This window comes from Cryptotermes secundus, unplaced genomic scaffold, assembly GCF_002891405.2.
Source record: "Cryptotermes secundus unplaced genomic scaffold, Csec_1.0 scaffold358, whole genome shotgun sequence".
In the NCBI taxonomy this organism is placed as follows: domain Eukaryota; kingdom Metazoa; phylum Arthropoda; class Insecta; order Blattodea; family Kalotermitidae; genus Cryptotermes; species Cryptotermes secundus.
The window spans coordinates 842674-867425 of NW_019721523.1; positions in this window are offsets into that span (position 1 = coordinate 842674).

Genomic DNA, 24752 nt, shown 5'->3' on the forward strand with positions numbered 1-24752 from the left:
TTAAATCTCTCTACGTAAACGCTGGGGTTTAAGCTTAAAACAGGCCACGGCCGGTTCACTCTACGTCATTGCAAATTTATATTCATACTGGCAGGAGACTATACGTAACCTAACCGAGAGAGCACAGCAGCGGGAGTCAGGCTGCCGAAGCAGTACAGTTTCAGCTTCAGTGCTGAAGCTTACGGCTGCCGCCTGCCGTAAATCATTGGACCCGGAATAACGAAGAGAGCACTTCGTGTCATGTGTAACACATGGCGACCCGTAATCTGTCGTGTTCACAACCCCTTATCCAGTGTGACACGAACAGCTTCATATGGCCAACGTGATTCTTGCGGACAGAAATCATACATCGTTGCTCCACAGAGCGAGCCACTCCATGCTGCGCTGAAATCTTCTCACAATTCAGTACTTCACTCTGAAAATCTATATTGATCTCACTGTAACAGGAAACAGAACACCAAGACACGCGGTTATCAAATCAGACATCAAAATACTGGCTCCTGAACGAAAACTGTTTCAAAATACTATCCTCCGTTTAAGATAAAAAGGTACGTAAAATTGTCCCTGTGCTTCACTAATTAAGCACTATGACTTTAAGACGTATGCGGGGAGTGGATGTACAGATCCACATTTTCCTGAGTTCGGGACTAGTTGGAGGTCAGTGGTCAGCTTCACGCCCCAAGTGCTTTATTCACAGGGAAGGAGACCCCGTACCCATTGGCTAGGAGGTTGGGTGGGACCTAGAGCCGGTCTGGACGACGTGGAGAAGAGAAAATTCTTGACCTTACCGGGACTCGAACTCCAATCCTTCGGTCGTCCAACCCGTAGCCAGTCGCTATACCTATACACTATCCCGGCTCCCTACTATTCGCCACTTTTTCAGTTTCTACTGAATGAAAAGCTACGAAATAAACACTCAGAGTAAGATTTGAAGGTCACAGAGCCGTGGTTGGGCAGAGTTTGATTTTATGGGTTATAACGCAGTATAGTGCGTTGAAAATCAACCGATGTTTCGGAGGAACATGTCGCCTTCATCTTCAGGGTCGAAGAACACGCCAAGCAAGAAACCAGCGTGAAAACAGATGGGAAACAGAGACTGCCTGCCCATTTGCTTTCACACTTGTATCTATCTTGGCTTTTTCTTAGACCTTTAAAGTGAAGGCGACATGTTCCTCTGAAACATCAGTCGACTTACAACGGACTGCACGGCGTTATATCCCAGAAGACAGAACTCTAAACAATAAGTGTTTGTTACAATAGCTCGTTTTCACTTAATACTCACCGGATACCAACCCGAAGACTTCTGCATGACTGACTATCTCATTAGCCTAAACATAAGGTGAGGTTCTTTTTCGACTTACTGCTTCTTAGAAATGAATGGTCGATTTATTTTCGGATTATTAAGAATAAAAAAATGACTATGAGAATTTCTAATTGCTAATACTTAACGATATTTGTGAAAATACCTAGAATTATATTTAAGATATAAAATTTTGAATGTACTTTCTTAATAGTATAGTTTTTGCTTTTTGTTCGCTAACCTCAGAACTAGATGGCATAATCAATTTTCTTAATGTTTTCCTTTTGAGTTTCTCGCTGGAAAACTGGAGGATCGCCTTATATTCGAGGTTGTATGGTGTTTGTAGCGGAGCATTTCAGAAGATGATCGTAAACTGAAGCCTTCTCATGGTGGTCACAGAACAGGGTCGTTGCTGTCTATCCTCTTCCAAATGACTGCAACTCAAGCACTGAAACCCTCTTTACCTTTTCTCCTATATGTTCTCTCACCTCCAGGTTTCCGAGCAATACTCTGCATGAATTTCTCATACCTTCATTGAGTACTCATCTCTCGCTCATATTTCCTGAATGTATTCGTCCTAATAATTACGCAAAGAATACGAATTACATAGCTCCGTATTATGTAATCTGCTCTATTCTATGTTCTGACCTCTTTCTTATCAAACTGGTCCAGTCTTCATGAGTCATTTAGATAAGCTATCCTAATACGTAGCAAAGCTTTATAGCGCGCACTGTTGATAAGACACCTGGATTGTATTACATACAATAGACTTTAACCCACCAATACAAGTTTTTAGTTATTGAATTTTTACGTCTCGCTTAACTTCATGAGAGGCCGCGCCACACTTCAAGTGGTTAGTCGCTGGCTTCCCACTGAGGCGACCCGGGTTCGATCCCGGGGTCTTGTCAAGTGGGATTTGTGGTGGACAAAGTGGCGCTGGGGCAGGTTTTCTCCGACTACTTCGGTTTTCCCTGCCAATCTTCATTCCACCAATTACTCCACAATCACCCTCACCTATCATCTGGAGCTGGTACAATAGGCCAGAAGTGGCCACAGTACAATGGACTTAGTCCCCCCCCACTAGCAAAAAAAAAAAAAAGAACTTCATGAAAACTGATAATCAGCTTCTGATGCACGTTATCAGAAGCCGAGAGTCCTTCAGATGGTCACGGAAATCACAGTTTTTTGTAGAATTCGAAAGTTGTTCACTCCGTTTACAAATGCCTGCCGCTGACTCCAGTATCTGACCCCACACCTTATTTCATTAAGATCAATTTTAATATTAATCTCTCATTTAAGCTTAGGCCTCTGAAATAATGACGTTCTGTTAACAATGTAATGATGCTTGAAGTTCTACACAAAGTGTAACTGAAATGTGAAGACAAATTTGGGGCACGAGCTCCACATGCCAAAATAAGAAAGATGTTCATATCAACATATGTCCGGAAACGTTTAATTTGTGAATTATGGCTGAAAGAGCATATTTATATTCATTTCTCAAAATGTCCAACATGAGTCAAAATACATGCCTGGACACGTCTCATGATTGACCGTTGTTCAAAGATGCAAGGGCAGTTGCAGACAGTCTGACAGGCATCCATAATGCGTTGTGCCTCTCCGCTGTCAACAGGAGCTGCATACACAAGGGTATTTAGGTGTCCCCAGAAGTAAAAATCCAGATGATGCAAATCTGGCTTGTAGCGGGGAGGTTATACAGTGGCTCCTTCTCTACCAATCCACCAGTAATGACAGGTGTTGCTGAGAACACCTAGTACAGCACAGCTAAAATGTGCCGGAGCGCCATCATGCATGTACCACAGCCGTGTTCTGACTGCCAGTGGTACGTCTTCCAGTAGCATCGGCAGACATGTGGCAAGAATTCTCGGTAGTGGTCGCTTGTAAGCCGGTGTGGCAAAACATGAGTGCCTACGAAACAATCACCAACATCAAAGTTGATAAAACTGAATAAGTCAAGACGGACACATGTTGATATGGATATTTTTCTTGTTTTGACATGTGTAACTCGTGTCCAAAATTTGTCCGCACTTTTTCAGTTACATCCTGTACAGAAAAGGGATTTCTTGATCAGTTGAGTTACTATGAACTTCTCAAGGAAGAACCTAGTCCGTGCAATTAATTAATTATAGGCCTAGTTGTTACTGACCTAGTTAGTATATTACAGTTAAAAATAACGCCCTTATAGTTCTATGAAGAATGGTGTAATATAAGGGATCAGAAAGGTAGAATATTTCCCATTCTACAACAAATGAATTCTACAGATATATAGTGTCTTGTATCGCGTTGTATGCAAAATGTAATACTGTAATTACTAGCAGTTAGCAGTGAAAGGGAAATAACACAAGAGCTCTTTGAATTCGCTTCGAGCTGTATTCCTCTCCCCTATTCAAGGGTAGCAGCATACAGCTCCCTGCGTTAATGATGTTCTTAAACTTAATCACATTTTAAATTGTCTGAAAACTATGGCTAGAAATACAATGGGATGCACTGCACAACACAAGAACACGTTCTTCTTTCCTTAAGTTACAGAAGAGAGAGAAGAATAATACAATATAAAATCTTACAATTGGGGCTAATTACATTAAAATTATAGTGTAAGAGAAATATTAATCTGTTGTGAAAAGAACATGGCTATAATACCAACGGAGAACATTTACTTTACATGAAATAAAATACACTGAGCAGATTTACATAGCGGCAATGAACTATATTTGAGGTTACTTACTTCGAATCTCGACCCCGATACCAGCTGTCCGGACTGAGGGTTTTCGTGATGTTCCTCAGTCCGGAATAACACCCCGTTTAGGTCAAGAGTGATTCCGTCCATATCCCTTCCATCTCATCGATCATACGAAATTCTTCTGTTCGATGATGTGTAATGTAGGTACTGATACGTCCTAAAGTACCCCATAAAACGCAAAGAACTAAGTGTTGTTCGGTAAATGTTGTGACATGTTGACCCATTGCTAGGAAACTCCTCGGTAAACAAGCCCGCAATAATAGAAGAGGTGTTTTCTATGTTGTTCTCATATATCCATTGCTGGGCAACGGATGTGTTTTCTGTGCTGTGGTCCGACCCGAGTCTATGTAACGATAAGCCAAATATAATTGACAGTATAGTAGTAGTTGGATTCAGTTCAGTTTTCAGTTGAAAGTCAGCCAATGAAGAGAAGATTTAGCATGTGAAAAGAATATTTTATGTGTGCTGTAGTTGCAATGAGACTGTTTTAAATCTGTTGCTAGGATACGACTACTGAGGACTGAGAAGACTTAGTGGGTCCGAGTGATTTGTGAAGTGGGTAGATTAGTGATAGTGCTATAATTGATTGTGATTAAAAGTGAACTGTAAAAGAATGTGTTGATAAATCCAGTAATCCAATTCAAAATCCGTTATTATTAGTCATGGAGGCATAAACACGTGATAATATCATGCAGTAATTTTATTTTCCAATTTATAGTTGTATTAATTTTCTGTTGGTAGTTTTATCTGGAAGTTTCAGTCATGGAACAAAGGAGATTATTATTTTTATTACTAGTGGGGTGGGACTAAGTCCTTTGTACTGCGGCCACTTCTGGCCTATTGTGCCAGCCCCAGATGATAGGTGAGGGTGATTGTGGAGCAACTGGTGGAATGAAGATTGGCAGGGGAAACCGAATTACTCGAGAAAACCTGCCCCAGCGCCACTTTGTCCACCACAAATCCCACTTGACGAGACCCGGGATCGAACCCGGGGCCACCGCGGTGGGAAGCCAGCGACTAACCGCTTGAGCTATGGCGCGGCCAAACAAAGGAGATACAATGCAAAACGGACAGACATACAGGAAGGATTCTGGTAAGCAAAGGACACAATGTATTCCTTTTACTTCTTTAATTTCCCAACAGATGCCGTGAGCGAGTGAGTTACAGCAGGGGCTGGAGAAGCAGAGGATGGGTGAGCCACTTAGTTCACAGAAAGACAGTAAGTCCCCTACACCAAGTCTTCATCGGATTTAGAGAACTGAAAGAAACGTGTGTTAGACAGAGTGCGTTTTACGGGCTTCGCTTTATGTAGTGTGTTAACGGCAAACTCCCGTCTGGCGGAGATGTCGGTGAAATTTGGAGCCCTCACGCGAATGTTCGAAATATCAGAACATGCGGTAATCTTGAGTGTACACCAATATGGCGGACGTCGCAGTGCAGGGATTCCGGAAATACCGGGCATCTGAATGTCATGCCATCACGAACAAATACCCAGAGCAGCTTCTGTAGCGCAACAAGTATATAAAGTGCTCGGTGACATTGAGAATCTTGCCGGATGTACACAGGCTAAAGTGGGGAAGCTCTGAGTGGATCTCTATTGTGAATCGTGCGCAGAACACAGCAAACTTTTGTGAATGCCGAGATGGGAAGCCACGCTATCATGGATTTGTGAACAGCCCAGATCCCCGTTATCCGACCCTTTGCAGAATGGAAGGGTTCTGTAACAGCATATGAGACACGTGACTAAACTGAGATAAGACTGGAGGCTTCTAGCATTTCTTATGCTAGAACAGAAAATATTATTTGTTAAGAGAGAAATATACATTTTAAATATGGGAAAGAAGAGAACCGCCTCTGTGGACTAGTGGTCAGAGTTCCTGATTACAGGTCCACATGTCCTGGGTTCGACTCCCGGCGCTACCAGATTTTCTGAGAAGTAGTGGGTCTGGAACGTGGTCCACTCAACCTCGTGAGGATATTTGAGGAGCTATTTCAAGTAAATAGCGGTTCCGGTCTAGAAAACCAAGATTAACGGACGTGGGAATCCGTTGCGCTGAGCACGCGACACCCTCTATCTGCTAAAGTTGGCATTAAATTCGCCGACAAGCGGCGGTCGCCCGGTCGGTATAGTTTGCTTGTGGACTAAAGGCCACGGAGGAAGACTGGAGGCTAAACTACACAGGATGCAGAAGTAAATTTAGATCATTAAGATGTGCCTCTCAGAATTGTATCCGGTTACAAGAGCTACCGCTGTAGGTCGATTATTTTTGCCCTTTTTAGGAGATTTATGATTTGTGCACTAGAAGTAAAAAGTAACATTTCGGTAAGTACGCAAGGTTACGAACCGGTAAATTAGTAACAGAGTAGAAACTAAGTGAAATTGTACAACCACTATTAATATACCTTACCCGAGAATAACGAAAATGGCTATAGGTTATAGTCGATTCAGCGAAATCTAGTTCCTTGAAATGTTGCCAACTTTTGTTCATATTTCTTTACATAAAGCGTAAGAACTGAATGTTTACAGAGAAATCCGGGCCCATGCTTCTGGCCCCATATTTAAACTCCGAAGTTCATGAAAGAATTTATGACCACAGAGTAAACAGAAAGGAAAATATGATGACCACAATTCAAAGAATCGCATGTCATTTAACAATGTTGCTTAAACTGCATACATTGTGCAGAGTAGAACAAAGACTATCACTGATTGGTGACGGCTTCGAAGGAGATTGTTATGATCAATTAGATGTTAACCTCGATATTCCATTTGGAAAAGCGGAGAAAAGGAAGTCTCGGACATGACAGCCGGTAACCAGCGGTTACCGCTCCAGTGTTGCTACTACTACTGATCATTATCATCAGAGTAAAGAAGAGTATGACGAAGCTGTTGCTCAGAATAAAGTGGCTAATGAAAATGATGATACAGAAAGGAGGAAGGCGACAGCGATAGAAGTCTGAGGATCAGACTAATTAAATTCATAACGCGATGATGATGACTTCCGGAGTCTAACTTCCTCGGAACAGAGCCATCAAGTACATTATACCTAACCTTCATAGTACGAGTCAGTGACTCAGGAATGAATTAAACTCGATCAGAATAACAGACTTATAAACTGACGAGATTCTTGGATTTACACTCATTTCTGTCTGAACTGACGGAGAAACGCTACACTCAATATAGGTGTACGTGACGATGTTATAATGATAGTAATTTAATGGGCTCCTTTTCAACGGATTCAACCCCTTTACCTTCAGTTTGAAAGGGAGTTTTATTCGAGTACTTCTTACCCCACACTCCCGTCCATATTAACTGCAATTTCCTTCCCTTGACTGAAATCTAACTCATGTCTCCGCTTCGCCTGCCTGTATGATCCATCTTCAAGCAGAAGACCAAAGCGAACAAGAGGCGCGAGATTCGAAAACTACGTCAATATAACAATACTACCATAGTGGCAATCACATTTTTATTATTGCTTTGGTTCTCAAATGTTATCATCTTTACCGTCATGGACTGGTAAAATAGGACGGCTCAGTCTCCCACTGCGCATAAATAACCAGAATTTCTGGGAAGAGATATCCAACTAATTTCCTTTGATACTACACGGACCGCATAGAAAACGACGCCTCCAACAATTCTTTTATTGTCGGGCGTGTATTCGTTGCAGCGTTAACATTTCTACCGATCCCTTGCCTAGCAACGATGGGAGGATACGCATATAGACACACGGACTAATGGGAGCGGTTTATGAAATACGCCGCTCAGATAGGTTCAGGTCTCACGATGAACACACTAAGTTTCATAAAGACTGGTTGAGACATTCAAAAGTTATTAGTGGGGGATACACAGACACACAGACAGCATGGTGATCGCATAAGCTTACTTCCATTTTTCAAAAACAGTTAAAAAAATTCAAAGACGACGGGAAATAAACAACTGGTACAACAAATACGTGAAGAACACTTGTAGCGTTAAGGGAATTATTTTCCATGGAGGTTCCACATAAAATAAAAATCTGGACAGAGATGAACAATTACAGGCCTAACTTACGATTGCAGGCTTCCTAATAAAGTCGCAGAAATTTCGTCTATTTAATGGAACTTAATTACTGAATGGTTATTCAGGGCCGGGGGAAAGTTGTCATATGGGTATGAACCCTTCCAATTATGAAAAAAAAAATTAAAAATATAAAGGTATCCCTATACCAGACCGTGGAGGTCCATAGGGTTATAAGATGTTGAAGTTCCCACATTTTCTAGACAATCGACTAATATATGGCGGCAAGGTTGTCAGCCTTATGCACCGACCGCCCTTTACGCCCAAGAATATTCGTGGTACTCATTTCTGTTAGAAGCTGAGTCGACCCCAGGGCCACAGTGCGGCTGGAAGGAGCAGGTCAATTGAAAAAACCCAATGACCTCATCGGTACTTGACCCCGCGACCTTCCGGCTTGTAGCATAGTGCCTCAACCAACTATACTACCGCGTGCCCCTAACCCTTTCAATGATGACAATTTTAAAAACAAGAATAAAGGATTTGTATTCCTTTGTACATCCATTTGAGTCCGAGCTTCATATCCTTTCACAGCCTCAACGAACATTCTGTTTTGAACTCCGAAATATAGTTAACATTCCCATTTCTCTGAAACGTCGTTTCCAAATGACAGATCACAATTGTAGCCTCAAAAGTTGTAAAGGGACGATTTAAAATGCGGGGTTCTGAGGCGTTCTTAGGTTTCCATAGCAACGGCAACCACATGTAACACGCAGTTCGACTGTCTGATATTCTGATCTGCTCCACTGACGCAATTTAACTGCGTGGATTAGGAGGCCTATAGACGCTATAGACGGTCTAATGACAAAGTGACTGTGAATGATAGCTAAAAGGTAAAGTTGTGTGTGCTTAATTAATTAAGCACCACGCCATACAGACGAATGGGTAAATGGAGGTATAGTTCCACCATTTTTGACCTCTCACTTGATGGAGATGAGTGGCCAGTTTCACGTCCGGGCTTTTATTACCTTTAAATAAACAGCCCCCAGTACCAGATGTAAAGGGGCTGGGTGGATCCCAAAGTCTAGACTCTGGAGAACAGAAAAATCTTTTGCACCTGCCGGGAACCGAACCCAGATTTCAGAACCCTCCAACCCGTAGCCCCGTCGCTTTTCCGACTCAGCTATCTAGGTTCTCATAATCAAACTTAAATGAGTTTAGACAACGGCGAATTCAAGAGATCTGAATCCAGGACTACTAGAATTTAGGTAGAGGATCTGACGCCTAACGGCCATGTTCGGTTTCAGAGTTATCCTGGGAATTGAATGCAATTTCGTCTGTTATCCGTCTCCTGAAGCGCAAACAAAACAGTGTTAGGAGAGCTATTCTTCTGAATCCAGTTGCCATTCGCGACGGCTCAGCTATGAGACACGCAGGCTCGACTGGGGGCACGTACCGAGCAGCACTTCCTCATTTCCGTCTCAGAAGCCTGGATCCCACTCTTTCCATCTCTACATGTACTTGAGGGAGACTTCTTCATGATTACCATAAAACAACAGAGGCGAGATGCCACGAAGCATCTAGTGGATATTCAGGGAAGCTCACATTACGTTGCGGGGTCGTGACACAGCATTCCTATTAGTGATATTAAATTTCAACATGGTTATTGTAACGTGGACGTCCAAAGCGATTCTAGGCAACGGCTGGATAAACACAATCCAGTGGATACGCAACAATGGAAACTGTGTTAGTTGTGGGCTATGCTGCAACTAGTTACTAGGTGACGCAGTACTGCTAACAATGGAGGAGCGTGCTCTCTGTTTGGTCCGCGCCGCGATCGTTGCTATGCATCGACGTGGTAAACATGCTTCTACAACAATAGAGGGGCTGCGCCTTCTGCGTGGTCCGTGCAGAAATCTTATAAGAGAAGTGAATACAGCGTAGTCAGTCACACCAGTGTGGAGGCGGGGTCGAATGCCTCCACCGTGAGCCTGCGAGACGTAGGAGGCGACGTAAAGGGAAGTCTAAAAATCTGAGACAGTAAAATAAGGTCACGAATCCCAAGGGACTAGGACCCGAGAAAGACTGCGCTGGCAAGTGTCAGCAGCATATACAAAAGACAAACCCGTCCTCTCGTCAGAGAGGACGCCCCACAAAAATAAGACCGTAACTGTCAAAAAGTGATAAATACCTGGTCATGAGCCCCAGATTGGGCTCGACACCGAGACTTACTGGCTAACTGACCGTCAGTCGCAATGCGACTTTGACTTTGGAGTCAGTCAGTCGTAAGCTGGAGGAGCGGATTGAAACAAGAGAACAGGAGAGTACAAGAGGTCTGACTGTGACGACTTTACGTAGGTATGCAATAGTACAGTGATGATGGTATTGTGTGATCCAGTGAGTCTCCGCCCTTTTGTGTGTTGAGATCCGTTGCCAGGAGACGAATAGTGAAGACTGGGAATCCTAGTTCATGTGCAGCGGTAAACTGGAAAGTGTGTAAATCAGTAATAGCGCTGTATTGATTGTATTTAAATATGATTAAGTGAGATTGTAACCAAAGTGCTAAATCCAATCATCCGAACTACATGTAGAACCCGTAATTCTCGTCACGCGTACCACACTACACATGATAATACATATAAACAGGAAGAACGAAAATTGCAGGTTTACCTTCATGACATTGCTTAGTGATATTCTTCTAAGAACAGCGTTTTTAAGAAAAGAGAAAACGTGACGGTAGGAAGGAGAAACGCAAGGATGAAGGAAGAGAAAAGGGTTAAAGAGAGAGGAAGAGCATGAAAAAGGTGGACAGATGGTGGATAGGCGGAAAAAGAAATAAACAAAAAACGCAGATAAAGATTTTTCATTGCTAGGAGTACAGCAAATTAAGAAGCCTAAACTCTGTTTCAAGTATAAACGGTTTAAGCGCTAAGCATTATTACGGTGGCATCAGCATTCAAGTTTAAAATATCCACTGAGGCTTTCGTCTGTTTTATTCTATTAATGCTTCAAATCTACTGTTCATCAATATTCTAAATTGGATAACAATGTGTAAGTTCTGCACGCAGAACGCATGTTCAGGAGAATCACAATGTGTATTATACTTCAGCTAAACACTGTTGCGTTTGCTCTTTGTGATCAAATCTTGCTATATTACTGAGACAAGAATTTGTTTAAAATAATGTGTTCGATTTTGTTGTGAGCAGCTACGGAGATTTATCTTACTACGCGTTATGTTTCAAGAACAGGGATAGCTCACCTATATCTACAGGAGAGCCCAAGAAACTTGGACCAATACCTCCACTCCCACATATTAATTAAGCACAGGGATGGCTTTACTGTTACCTTAGTTAGTTAGTTAGTTAGTTATTAGAGAGGGTGGGTTTCCCGATGCACTTAGACCAGTATTGGTCCATTGTGCTTCCCTCTATGATATTCTACCAGTCTCTATACCCTACCGATATTGGTGCGTACCATCAGTCCCGACCGAGCCAGCGAGTTCGCCTCTACTGGCTTGGCGGTATCTATAATGCTTCCCCCCATCTATCAGAGGCATTAGAGACTACTGTTGGGCGGGAAACGGCCTTGAATTTGGCTCAGTGACCTGCTTAGGAGATATGAGGTTCTTTTACGTGCCGTAAAGCTACGACACGGGACCCAAGGCTTAAAGTCCCTCCCGGAGGACTTGTTCCCTGAATTTTTCCACCCTTAAAAATTCCACGCCCTCCGCCGGGTTTTTGAACCCGCGTACCACGAGTCATGAGGTGGGAACGTTACCTCTAGACTACGGAGGCCGCTTACTGTTACCTTACATTATGTTTTGTTTAAAGTCACGCGAAATTATCTGTTTAATTATTACTATAATATCTCTTATTGCAACATGGAGATGTGACTCAGCCTCATGTTTACCCTCGATTTTGCATGCTTACGTCCTTGCGACACGAACAGAAACCTCTAGCTCCATTTCCAATTCAGAAACCCTGACTCAAGGAATCTAACTTACTGCACTTACGGTCCTAAATCCTCGTGCTTCTAGAAGATGGTACAGAGGGACAGAATGGAAACTGGGGCATCCTTATGGAAAACATCCATTAAAAGAACGTTCCATTGTTCATACTGTTTGTGTCTGCACCGGGACTCCATAAATACCGCCCTGCAGGTAGGAATGCCACCCAGAATACTTTGCGGTGAAATGGATTGCGTAAAACGTGGAAATTAAACAAGAAAATGCGGCGTTGGTGAGCGAAATTCTGGCTTTTTTTATACCAGGATTAGCTCTGAGCATGAGAGCATTCAACGTAAAAAAGAAAAGAACCGTATTTGCTAAAGTCTCCTTCTTCCCTAGATTTCAGACAGCATCTTAATGAGACCATGAAGGTTTAATAAGGTCGGATTTACAGAAAAGCACGAGATTTTTACCGGGAAAAGAGGTTTGTTATTTAGAGTAGAGAAGCGCGTTTACAGTGCGGATAAATTTTACAAACAGCCTAACAACAGTCTAACGCTTTCTTTGTGATGGATAACATTAAAATGAAGAAAGCAGTCTTCTGGGATTTAGCACCGTGTATATGTGGTGTTAACCGACGTTTCGGAGGAACGTATCGCCTCCATCTTCAGGGTAGAAGGGAAAAATACTTCTACCCTGAAGATGGAGGCGATATGTTCCTCCGAAACGTCGGTTAACACCACATATAAATGGTGCCAAATCGCAGAAGGCTGCTTTCTTCATAGTCACCGCCGTGAAAGCCTCAGATCTTACAACATTAAAATGGTTCTTGAAATGATGTCATCCAACGTTGTTGATTTCTGAACAGAGTAATGAATATGACAGTCCCATTACAGTAGAAAATTTCACATTAACTGAACAATTGTCAGTATTCAAGGACTCCAATCCTCGCAGTTCTGCGTGACTTCGGATACAACATCAGCCCTGATGGTTATTTACTGCAGACGTAAGTAAAATATATTTTTTTCCTTAGCACTACAGCCCCAGTGGGCCTAGGCCTACCTCCATGAACTCCGTTCACTTCGGTTTTTCTAGATCTTAACACATACGGTAGGACTCCTTGGGCGGGTGATCAGATCGTCGCAAGGCCTCTACCTGTACACAAACACAGAAAAACGCACACAAACATCAATGCCCTGAGTGGGATTCGAACCCACAATCCCGGTTTCCAAGCGAGCGAAGACAGTGCATACCCTAGACCGCTCGGCTACCGTGACCGGCCAAGTAAAATATATAGGCGTGCCATATCAAACTACACTGCATAGAAGGAGAAACTATTTTTTCCATTCCGTAAAATGATAAATACGTAAAAAAATTACTCAAATAAGACTGATAAAAAATATTATATTTTATGTCATGTCATAAATGTTTGTTTGACCATCCATTTTGTCAAAAACGGCAGTTAGCAGAGCTGCAAGAAGGCAGAAATCTCACTGAATCCATATACCCCCAAAATAAATTCAATATCCAAATATTAATTTAGAATTTTAGTACTAGGTTTTATCGAAATGTGTCGAGTAGTTAAGCACATGAGGCACATTTAGTTATGTACTTAATGACAGTTGCTCCCTCTGGAGCATAGGGCATCTGTGAAATGCAATTACACTTCAGTCTCTTAATCTTTCAGATAGTCGGTAAGTCACTTTGGGCTGGTGATCAGCTTTTCGCGAGGTCGCTACCTACACAGGACAACACAAACACAGAATAAAAGCAGACAGATATCCATGTCTCGAGTGGGATTCGAATCCATGACCGCAGTTTTTGAACAAGTGAAGATTTTTTTATTGATAGTGGGGTGGGACTAAGTCCCTTGTACTGCGGCCACTTCTGGCCTATTGTACCAGCCCCAGATGATAGGTGAGAGTGATCGTGGAGCAATTGGTGGAATGAAGATTAGCAGGGGAAACCGAAGTACTCCGAGAAACCCTGCCCCAGCGCCACTTTGTCCACTACAAATCCCACTTGACCAGACCCGGGATCGAACCAGGGCCGCCGCGATGGGAAGCCAACGACTAACCTCTTGAGCTATGGCGCGGCCAAGTGAAGATAGTTCATGTCTTAAACTGCGCAGCCGCTGTGATCGGCACTTAAGGCATGGGGACAGAATAACAGACAGGGATTACCTTCTCATATGCGTAATATTATGCTCAATAAGTCCTATGTGTGTGTACATGGGAGGTGAGTGTGTGCATATTAAAATATATATATAAACGGTTTACAAAAAATATCTGACATGTTTACATATCATGTAGCTCAAGAACAAGCTACAGGTAATGAAAGTATTTTTAATGCAGATCATAAATTAGTGTGGAATAATTCTAAAGCTGTTCATGGGAACATATTTATGTTGTGTCTGGCAAAAGTAAGGCAATTCGGTGTTGATTCCGCAGCACGAGAAATTCTAGAACACACTGATTCACAGTCACGCAGTCTCAGTTTTGGAAGTCTTCAGAATCTCCTTCTGATTCTGTAAGCTCCAAAGCTTCATGTGACAAGACAAAAATCTGAATAATCCTGTCGCCCTTCTGGAACATCCACAGACATCCGACCTCCATTGTCTAGGCGTATCTTCCCCGCGAAGTTCTTCAGAGACTTCACTTTTGTAAGGATAAGGCATATCTACCATCAGCCGGGTAGGAAGGGTTGATTCTTTGTTTCCAGTATCCGTGACAAGAGCTGCTGCCGAGAGACAAGAACTTTACGCACAAATCTGATGCTCTCAGATATGAGAACGCTCTGGCAGTTTCAGGTAGACTTTTGGGCGTACATGCTTACTCTGCTCGTGGAGAAGCACACGTTAATATGACATATCGTCTTAAGATTCTACTTGACAGCTTTCTAGTACTGCTCGAGATAACTTAGTCGCCTCATATTTGTTCGTTCAACAACATCATTAAATTTTACATCTGTCCCTTTTAAAATATAAAAAAGTTAAAGATATCTGTGTAGCAGGCCGTGGAATTCCAGAGGGTTGTGAGACGTCGAGGCTCTCACATTTTCTAGATAATCGGCTCACAGATGGCGGTGGGGTTGTCAGACCTAAGCGCCGGCCGCCCTTTAACCCAAGGAAGATTCCTGGTACTTATTTCTGACTCGAATCCAGGGTCATGGTGCGGCTGGAAGGATTAGGTCAATTGAAAAATACAGTGACGTCATCCGGAATCGTAAGCGTGACCTTCCGGTTTGTAGCGTAGTGCCTCAATCAACTGAGCTACCGAGTGTCCTCCTTTGTAAAATACGGAATGTTCAAATCAATTTTTGGTAGAATTTAATATGAGCTTTAAATTGTATCACATGTCACTTTGCCAAATAAATATGAAACTAAGTTTTCCATTCATGTCGGCTGAAGGATTCCTGCGTCAAAATGAACATAACTTCATCTTTAAGCTTTTTCTCCAGAGAAAACTTGAATTATATTATTTTGAGGAGTGGTTTTGTTATGTTTTGAAAGTATCTGACCAATGATACCAGTCAGCATGATTCTCAAGTTGGATACAGAATCACAAGAAGGTAAATTAAATGTTTTAATTTTATTATAAACGCACTGTATTCACGCATGTTTTTTTCCTCTATATACATTAATCACTCTGTTTTTCAACGTACAGTAAGTCCTCACTTAACTCTGTCTCAATTAACGTCGTTTCGTCATTATATGAATACTGTTTTCATACACAGACTCCACACATGGCCGCATTAACTCGTTATACGTCTGCGTTCATCACAGACTCTATGGCAATTGCCGAAGATGAGGGTCACTGGCCCAAACAAGTGTTTAATACTGATGAGTCCGGGCCGTTATTCAGCTCGCTTCAACTTCAGCTATCAGTGAACACAATACGTCACGTCAAGTATTAAATGAACACTATTGTAGTTTTCGATCGTATGCACTTATAACACAGGTATTTACAATCGCATTCTATTGTTTATATTGTAATGCGTGTTACGGGGGTGAAGAAGTGCTGAGGAACGTAACCTACGTATTTATGAAGTTTCTCATGATAAAAATGGATCCGCTTAACGTCATTTCAAAGGAAGTCGCGGTTTACAGGGACGTATCCATGACGTCACAAGAGGACTTTCTGTATTTTGTCCTCGGATTACGTGATCCCGTTATAACAAAATGTTTCAGGTTAATGTACGTCCCCAATTCTTGCAAGACTTATTTCGGGCCGTCATGCTCATTTCAGAGGCAATTTGACTGACGTTGATTCGTCGGTTTTCCCACTTAGTCCGAACTGACCTGCTTCTCCACCTCAGCACATATCAAAGACGATGGCCGTCGAGCAACTGCGTCATCAATAATTCTCATCCCCCCTTCCCTACTTTGAATCTTCGCAATCGTTCGTAAACTATTATCTGGTTTATGTCACTCACTCATGGACCTGAGCCTCTCTTGAGGAGCCGCCAAATCTGCAGCTACTCAAGAATTTCACAGCATTTTATGGAACCCGAAGGTACATTCCCGTGTTCACAAGATACCTCCACTGGTCCCTATCCTCAGCCAGATCAATCCAATCCATACCATACCATTCTCTCTTTCTAAGATGAATTTTAATATTGCCCACCCACTTACATCTTGGTATTTCCAGTGGTCTCTTTCCTTCTGACTTTCACACTAATATCCTATATGCATTCCTCTTCTCCCCATTTGTACTACATACCTTGCCCATCTCTTTCTCCTTGGCTTGATCATTCTAATTATACTTGGAGAAGAGTACAAGTTATGTAGCTCCTCATTATGCAGCATCTGGTTTATGCAGTTAATTGTATAAAAATATTTGTTGTCCTCTGTATTCTGTCAGCGAAGAACTCACGCTAAATTTTTCACAGTATGAAGTTTATAACGGCCATCTTTTTTCAGTGATGCCAACATCAATTTTGAGGACAATTAAAATTTCCTTGAAAGGTTCTGCGTTCTAGAATATAGCGCCGTGAAGTCAACTGAAAGTCAAACGACACTTCAGAGGAACATGTCGCCTTCAGCTTCAGCACTGAAATATAAGCAAAGCAAGAAATCACCATGAAACAGGCAGCAAACCAGTTTCTTGCTTAGCTTACACTTCAACCCTGATGATGGAGGTGACATTCCCTTCCCCGAAAAGCCACGGCGCTGAATCCCGGATGATATAACTCTTCATAATCACCGCTGTTAGAACATCGGGTGATACATACAATTGCATGTGGGCTTTTACTTTACCTTGTATGTTGCACTTTCCGATAACCTCAGTTCCACTACCGTAACTCGTCATTTCTAGCAGACGTATTAGAATTGCGACCTCATATGCAGAACTCAGACCGAACAGAACGGACGTATATATATTTAATCTTTTAAAATATAATTGAGGGTTCATTAAAACAAGATATAAAATTGTTATAGGACTCGTGCAAGTAGATCTAACTGATAATCATGCCACGTGACTTATATATACCGATTAGTGGGGGCCTGGAGAATTTGGAAGCCCAGTGCGGTCGCATTTTATGCGAACATGAATTCCTGAAGACCTCGCGTAATTCAAAACAAGTTTTCTCATAATTTTGAAACAAATATATGATTTTCGTTTGTTTTTTTTTGTCGGGAACTCGCATTATTTCCAACTTTGCGCATAAAGTGAGATTTTATTAATATTTTTTATATCGCACTATTCAAATTTGCATAAAATGTGACCGCACTGTATAGGATAGGTTCATGCTACGTTTTGGACTAAAGTCCCGGAATTTGTCGAAATACAAACAGGAAAAAATGAAAGTCTTTAAACAGAGTAACTGGATCCACAATCGAACTCGAGACTCCCTCAATAATTAATGAGGAGGGAGGACGATTCATGTATTGATTGAGGTTGCACATAATGCTCAAAATAATTAACTCATCAAAATTCTGAATGGTATATACTAATTTAAGGGAACAATGAGGTATTAATCATGATTCGAAACGAACTGGGATACTCGTTATGTTCATGCAGCCTCTATAGAAACAGCTTCATTATTCCTAGAACATTATTTCGAGCTAGGTAACTAACCAATTAACTGACTAATCAACCAACGTACTAATGCACTAACAAGCCGACGATATCACTACCTATTTCCATGCATATATATTTTTTTTTTTCCTTGGCACTACAGCCCCAGTGGGCCTAGGCCTACCTCCATGAAACTCTCCGTTCACTTCGGTTTTTCTAGATCTTACACATTCGGTAGGACTCCTTGGGCGAGTGATCAGCTCGTCACAAGGCCTCTACCTGTACACAAACACACAAAAACGCACACAAACATCCATGCCCTGAGTGGGATTCGAACTCACGATCCCGGTTTCCGAGCGAGCGAAGACAGTACATGCCTTAGACCGCTCGGCTACTGTGACCGGCAGTGTATAAGAATAATATATAAGAATTCAGTTCGTACCTCACAGGAGACAGATCCGAACTCATGATTCCGGCTTCCGAGTAAACGAAGACAGTACACGCTTTAGACCGCTCGGCTACCGTGACCGGCGATATACATGTATACATCCTTTTATTTATCCCACTTACTCATCCACCCATCTCACTGTCACTGTTAGTGAGTGCAATTTCTAAAGTACTTCAATATATAATACAATATTCTTTTGTTACTACCTCTCTCTGAGGTCCAGCTATTTGCATAGGCAATTTGTTCTTGAATTCAATACAATGTCCTTCCTTTTGGATGCGAGACCCATTCAGGCACTAAAACACACCCAGCAGGCTGATGTAGCGGTACTTGTCTAAATCTGTATTGTCTCCTCGAGACACCCGCTGTCATGACTGAGGTCCGCTGTGGTTATGCTCAGCCGATCCAGGCAAATCCCGGACTATACGCAAGATTCCACCAACTGAGAAGAAACGAAGACCTCTGTGACGGCGTGCTGTGTGTCAGAAGCTCGGGAAAAGGAAGGACACAGTGTGCTGGCGTGCTGTGTGTCAGAAGCTAGGGAAAAGGAAGGACACGGTGTGTTGGCGTGCTGTGTGTCAGAAGCTCGAGAAAAGGAAGGACATTGTGTGCTGGTGTGATGCTTGTGGCACCGGACTTCACGACTTGGCACCAGCTTAATTTCTAAGTTAATACGATGTTAATATTCATAATTTGTATAAGCTTACTGTGAACGCGGTAGCGTAGTTGGTTGAGGCACTATGCTACAAGCCGGAAGGTCGCGGAATCGAATCCCAATGAGGTGAATTTTTTCAATTGACCTAATCCTTCCAGCCGAACTATGGCTCGGGGGTCGACTCAGCCTCTAACAGAAATGAATATCAGGAAACTTCCTGGGGGGTAAAGGGCGGTCGGCGCGTAAGGCTAACAATCTAACCGCCATCTGTGAGCCGATTGTCTAGAAAATGTGGGAGCCTCGACGTCTCAGAACACTATGGGCCTCCACGGCTTGTTACAGGGATAATTTTACTTTACTTTTCTTTACTTTTACTGTGACAAAATTAATTTTGAAACAGCGCCGACGAATATTCCGATTCTATACACTTTTATGAACGTAGTGTGAAAATTAGAAAAAAAAAATCAGTTTTCCCTGTGTAACACAATTTAAGTTAAATGCTGTATTTTTTGTTTATAATGTTCAAGTATCCTCCGTCCCCAGAAATGAGAAAGAATTAAAGCCCCTGCGACACTGAAGGAATAACAATGCCAGCTTCATGACATAATGACAAGTGACAAAATATCTAACAGATCGAGAACAACGGACTGTGGTCTACTCTACGGGCAATCTCTTGAACACGTGAAATGCAAGCCATGAGCTTCTTTCCGAGAGCAATCCGAACGGAAGTCAGACTAGATAACGCAGTTTTGCAGAGTTTCCCAGGAGGAAAGGCCAATATTCTGGGAGGTCATAGTACGCGTATTGGTCACTCTAAGAGAAAGAAGGTGTATATTTACGTGCGTCCTATTCCGAACGGTTTCCGAAAAAGAGCTATTTCACTATACAGTACACTGTACAGTGTACAGAAGAAGAACACGACATGTCCTCGCACGAGTTGACGATGGGATTTTCGAAAATGTATTACACTATGTAAACGGTACCAACTTTGTCACTTGAACAACATACACCGGAATTAGAAACAGTACGTAATATCTCTTTCTTGCCAACAATTTTGGAAATGTTNACAATATTCGGCGAGACACTGGACTCTCTACTCCGAAGGCTGATCCGAGACTGACTTCTCCGAAGGCTTGATGACGGCTGGCTTCTTAGCTGGCTCGATGAGGACTGAAGGCTTCTCGTCGAAGCTGGGCTATTTGTAACCTTGCCCGCTGTTAGGCAACGAACCCTTTGTTATAACCATGGAGACTCCTGTTAGAACTACAATGGAGCAATTGTTGTCTGCTCTGTAACGGTCTATTGTAGCGTTTCCATAGCAGTGACTCTTCTGGATCGCAAACACGTTACAATATATATAACTTTTTGCTTAGAATGACCGATACTATGACCTCCCAGAATGCTGGCCTTTCCTCGTGGGACGGTCTGTATAGAAAAATTTATTAGAATATGAAAAATAAATAGAAAGTAGCGAGTGTCTGAAAGAAAAGCAAAAGGCTGAATGAAAGACAAGGACAACTGACAATACATGATCCAGTACTTAAGAGCGTAGTTAAATAATTAATTTTTAGAAAGGGACAGGAACATAGAACGATGACCAAAGACGACAGATAAAGAGAGAAAACAAAAAGAAACGAAAAAAATTAACAACAATTTAGGACTATTTTCTTTATTTTAAATGTCCTTGCTTTATTTCAGGGCGTTTTCGATTGTTAATATTATATAACGTCGAATGATTATTGGATAATGAATTGTAATGAAAGTGAAAGTAGCATAATTTCCTTGGAAGGACCGAGGAAAACTTAAAGAACTCCAAGAGTCCGTCACGGGTCTGAGATTTGAGCCGTGACCTCTTGAATGCAGAGTAGGAACGCTCACCACTAGACTGGGATATTTCTGTTTTGGTCTGTTACGACATAAAACACATACACACAACCGACCATTCATATAGCAAAGTTTCCCTAACAGATTCTGCGGACAATTTGAACGTACATTCCAGCCACACATTCGCAGTCACCCTTAAAATAGCCATAATTAAATCCAGAACGTAGAGCTGTTACAGAGTAGAAACGTGGCAGTAAGAACGAATAGCATGTGGAAAAATGTAGTACAGGAGAGACGGGGATTTTTTGTGGTAACGCTATATTATGTATCACATAAATTTCCCTCCTCTGTGTTGGATGCAAGATTCCCACAGCGGTGACTCTGACGATACTGACTGGCTTGCAACTTTGTTTATTTCGGAGGAACAACGTACCTTCATACCCGGGGTCGAAGTTTAATCCAAGCACGACCACAGACCGTACTCCTCTACCATTCTCTTTATGGAATGTTCCAGCATTCCAACGTTTGTCCAACTGAACGTGTCGTACTGTTGATGCCGTGTGACGTAAGTAAAAGTAAAGCTGATCTTGTGCTTACTTAATGAAGCACCACGCCATGATTTCGTATGGGGGAGTGGAGGTATATATCCACCATTCTTAACTTCGGAACTAAATAGAGGTAAATGAGTAGGTTTACGCCTCTGCCGCTTTACCCCAGGGGAAAGAACCCTCGTTGTCCACTGGACAGGAAGCTACGGTAGGCCGCAGAGCCGGTCTGGACGTTGTGAAGGAAGAATATATATTACATTTCTGAGAATCGAAACCCGCAACTATACCGACACTGAGCTGTCCTGACCCTCTCTCTCTCTCTCTCAAACAAAAAAGAAGTCCGTGGCTTTAGTCAGCAAGCGAACTATACCGACCGAGCGACCGCCTCTTTTCGGCGAAGGCAGTGCCAAATTTAGAGGGAAGGAGGGTGTCGCGTGGTCAGCGCAACGAATGCCCACGGCCGTTAATCTCGGCTTTCTAGACCGAAGCCGCTACTTTTCCATTCAAGTAGCTCCTCAATTATCCTCTCGAGGCTGAGCAGACCTCGTTCCAGGTCCACTATTTCTAAGAAAATATGATAGCGCTAGGAATCGAACCCGGGAACTCTGGATCTATAGCCAGGAACTAGGTGACTAGGCGACCACTTGACGACAAAGGCGCCCCATCCCCCGCCTTCTCTCACACTATCTCTCTCTCTCTCTCTCTATATATATATATATATAGACACATTTTCACCTATCCTACGGACCTGTGAACATGTGCTGAAGTTGTAAGTTTTGAGGTTTTCACGGCGATGACTATGAAGAAAGTCGTCTTCTGGGATCTGGCGCCGTGTATTCTTGGTTTTAACCGACGTTTCGGAGGAACATATCGCTTCCATCTTCAGGGCAGTTGAATTCAACTGCTAACACGGCGCCAGATCCCAGAAGACGACTTTCTTCATGTGTTGAAGTTGCCTGTCGTGTTTCCTTTCTCCAGCTACACTGGCCATGTACCCCTCAATGGCTAACCGCGATGGTGGGCAGGAAATAACCCATAAATACGCGTTTGTCCTATAAAAAAATGCGAAACGAAATTTCTTAACACTTGCCTGTTCCTCAATATCTCACAGATTGGCACAAACATCATTACAGCGGCTACGTTTCTTACAATCAGTACAAGTTATTTTGAAACTAAGTTTATTAGCTTCTTAAATGTGAGTAGCAAATAACCCATGGGGTAAAGTCCTTTCCGAACGACTTTAGCTATGGAGCAGAACTGTGGAAGTATTGACTACGCCGTCGCACTTCTGTTTGGCAGGCGGGTGGCGGCTAACGACCCATGACCGTAAAGGCGCGTCCACATTACTCGTGCTCGCCAGGCTTGTGCTCGTCGGTAGACTCGTCTGGCTTTTACTTGTGCTCGTAAATCTTCGTCCACACTACTTCAGTTGCTCGCCAGGCTTCGGTGCGTGAGGATCCGTATATTTACTCGTAGTGTGAATAGGCTGTAGTCGTATTTGAACTTATTGACTATAGTTTTTAAATTAAAAATTATAAATTTGCTTGTCTCGTGACTTGTCATATCGTCCACATTACTCGCGAGCATAGCGAGTCACATGAGCACGAGTAATGTGGACGCGCCATAAGAAACCAGTATGTACGCAGTGTTACACAGAGCCGTGATCTTGAACGAATTCTTGGGAAAGACATACGCAACGGGAAATGAACTTCAGGTTTTAACTTGCAATGCCAAAAGCATCTACAGATAAAGTCAATCATTCATTGAACTTATCAGTTGCTGACGCGCCATAGTTAGTTAGTTAGTTAGTTAGTTAGTTAGTTATTGGAGAGGGTGGGTTTCCCCATGCACTTAGACCTGTATTGGTCCATTGTGCTTCCCTCTATGAATTCTACCCGTCTCTATATCCTACCGGTACTGGTGCTTACCATCAGTCCCGCCCAGCCAGCGAGACCGGCTCTACTAGCTGAGAGGTATCTATAATGCTTCCCCCATCTACCAGAGGTATTAGAGACTGCTGTTGGGCGGGAAACGTCCGTAATTTGGCTCAGTGACCTCCTTTGGAGATATGAGGTTCTTTTACGTGCCGTAAAGCTACGACACGGGACCCACGGCTTAAAGTCCCTCCCGGAGGACTTGTTCCCTGAATTTTTCCGCCCTTAAAAATTCGACGACCTCCGCCGGGTATTTGAACCCGCGTACTACGAGTCATGAGGTGGGAACGTTACCTCTAGACTACGGAGGCAGCTTTGACGCGCCATAGGTCAAGCGGTTAGTCGCTGGCTTCCCACCGCGGCGGCCCGGGTTCGATCCCGTGTCTGGTCAAGTGAGATTTGTGGTTGACAAAGTGGCGCTGGGGCAGGTTTTTCCGAGTACTTCGGTTTCCCCTGCCAATCTTCATTCCACCAATTGCTCCACAATCACCCTCACCTATCATCTGGGGCTAGTACAATAGGCCAGACTACACGGCGCTATATCGCAGAAAACATAACTCTTCATAACCACCGCTGTGAGAACCACAGTTCTTACTAATATAGCACTGGTGATGCAATGTATATTGTCACGTATCCGGTGTTTGCGTCACTAATACTTCGGGTTTTGGGTTTTTTTGATTGGACTTTCTTACCCATGGTTACAACAGTTCACAAATCACTATCTGACATGCTGTCATCTCCTACCGACTAGGCACTTCACTGGAACTATTCTGACCTCCAACTGAACTCCATTTACTCCGCTGCACTCTTTCAATTATGATCTGTACTACGACTGACTGCGCCCTCTTATAACTCGTCGGCAAGGACCCCACGGAAAACACTGTCTTTTATTGTCATGAATGCATGCTTATTGGCCGTTACCTAGCAATTGATGTCCTTCTATTGTTGAGAGCGTAATTTTGGGAATATGCTGACCGAGCCGTTGCCTAGCAATGAGCATATGGGTCACAACATGTATGGGAGATAGGTTTATTTCTTCGTTTGCAGCCTTATTACGGCCAGTCCTCTGACGATGATCCGGCGAGTCAGCAGTTTCTTCCCGATAAGACTTCAGCCCGTTAACCGATTGGCCTAATTTGAATTCCCGTCTACACTCGGTGAATGTCTCCAGTAAAGCTAATAAAAATTACCTGACATAACAATGGCTGCTGATAAAGTTGCCTCTCAACATGCAGGCACGTTTCACACCGAAGTTATTCTGTCATTCTCTGGAGGGCGTCTGCTCAGAATTCTTGAATAACAATCCGAAACGCGATACGTAAAGCGTAGAG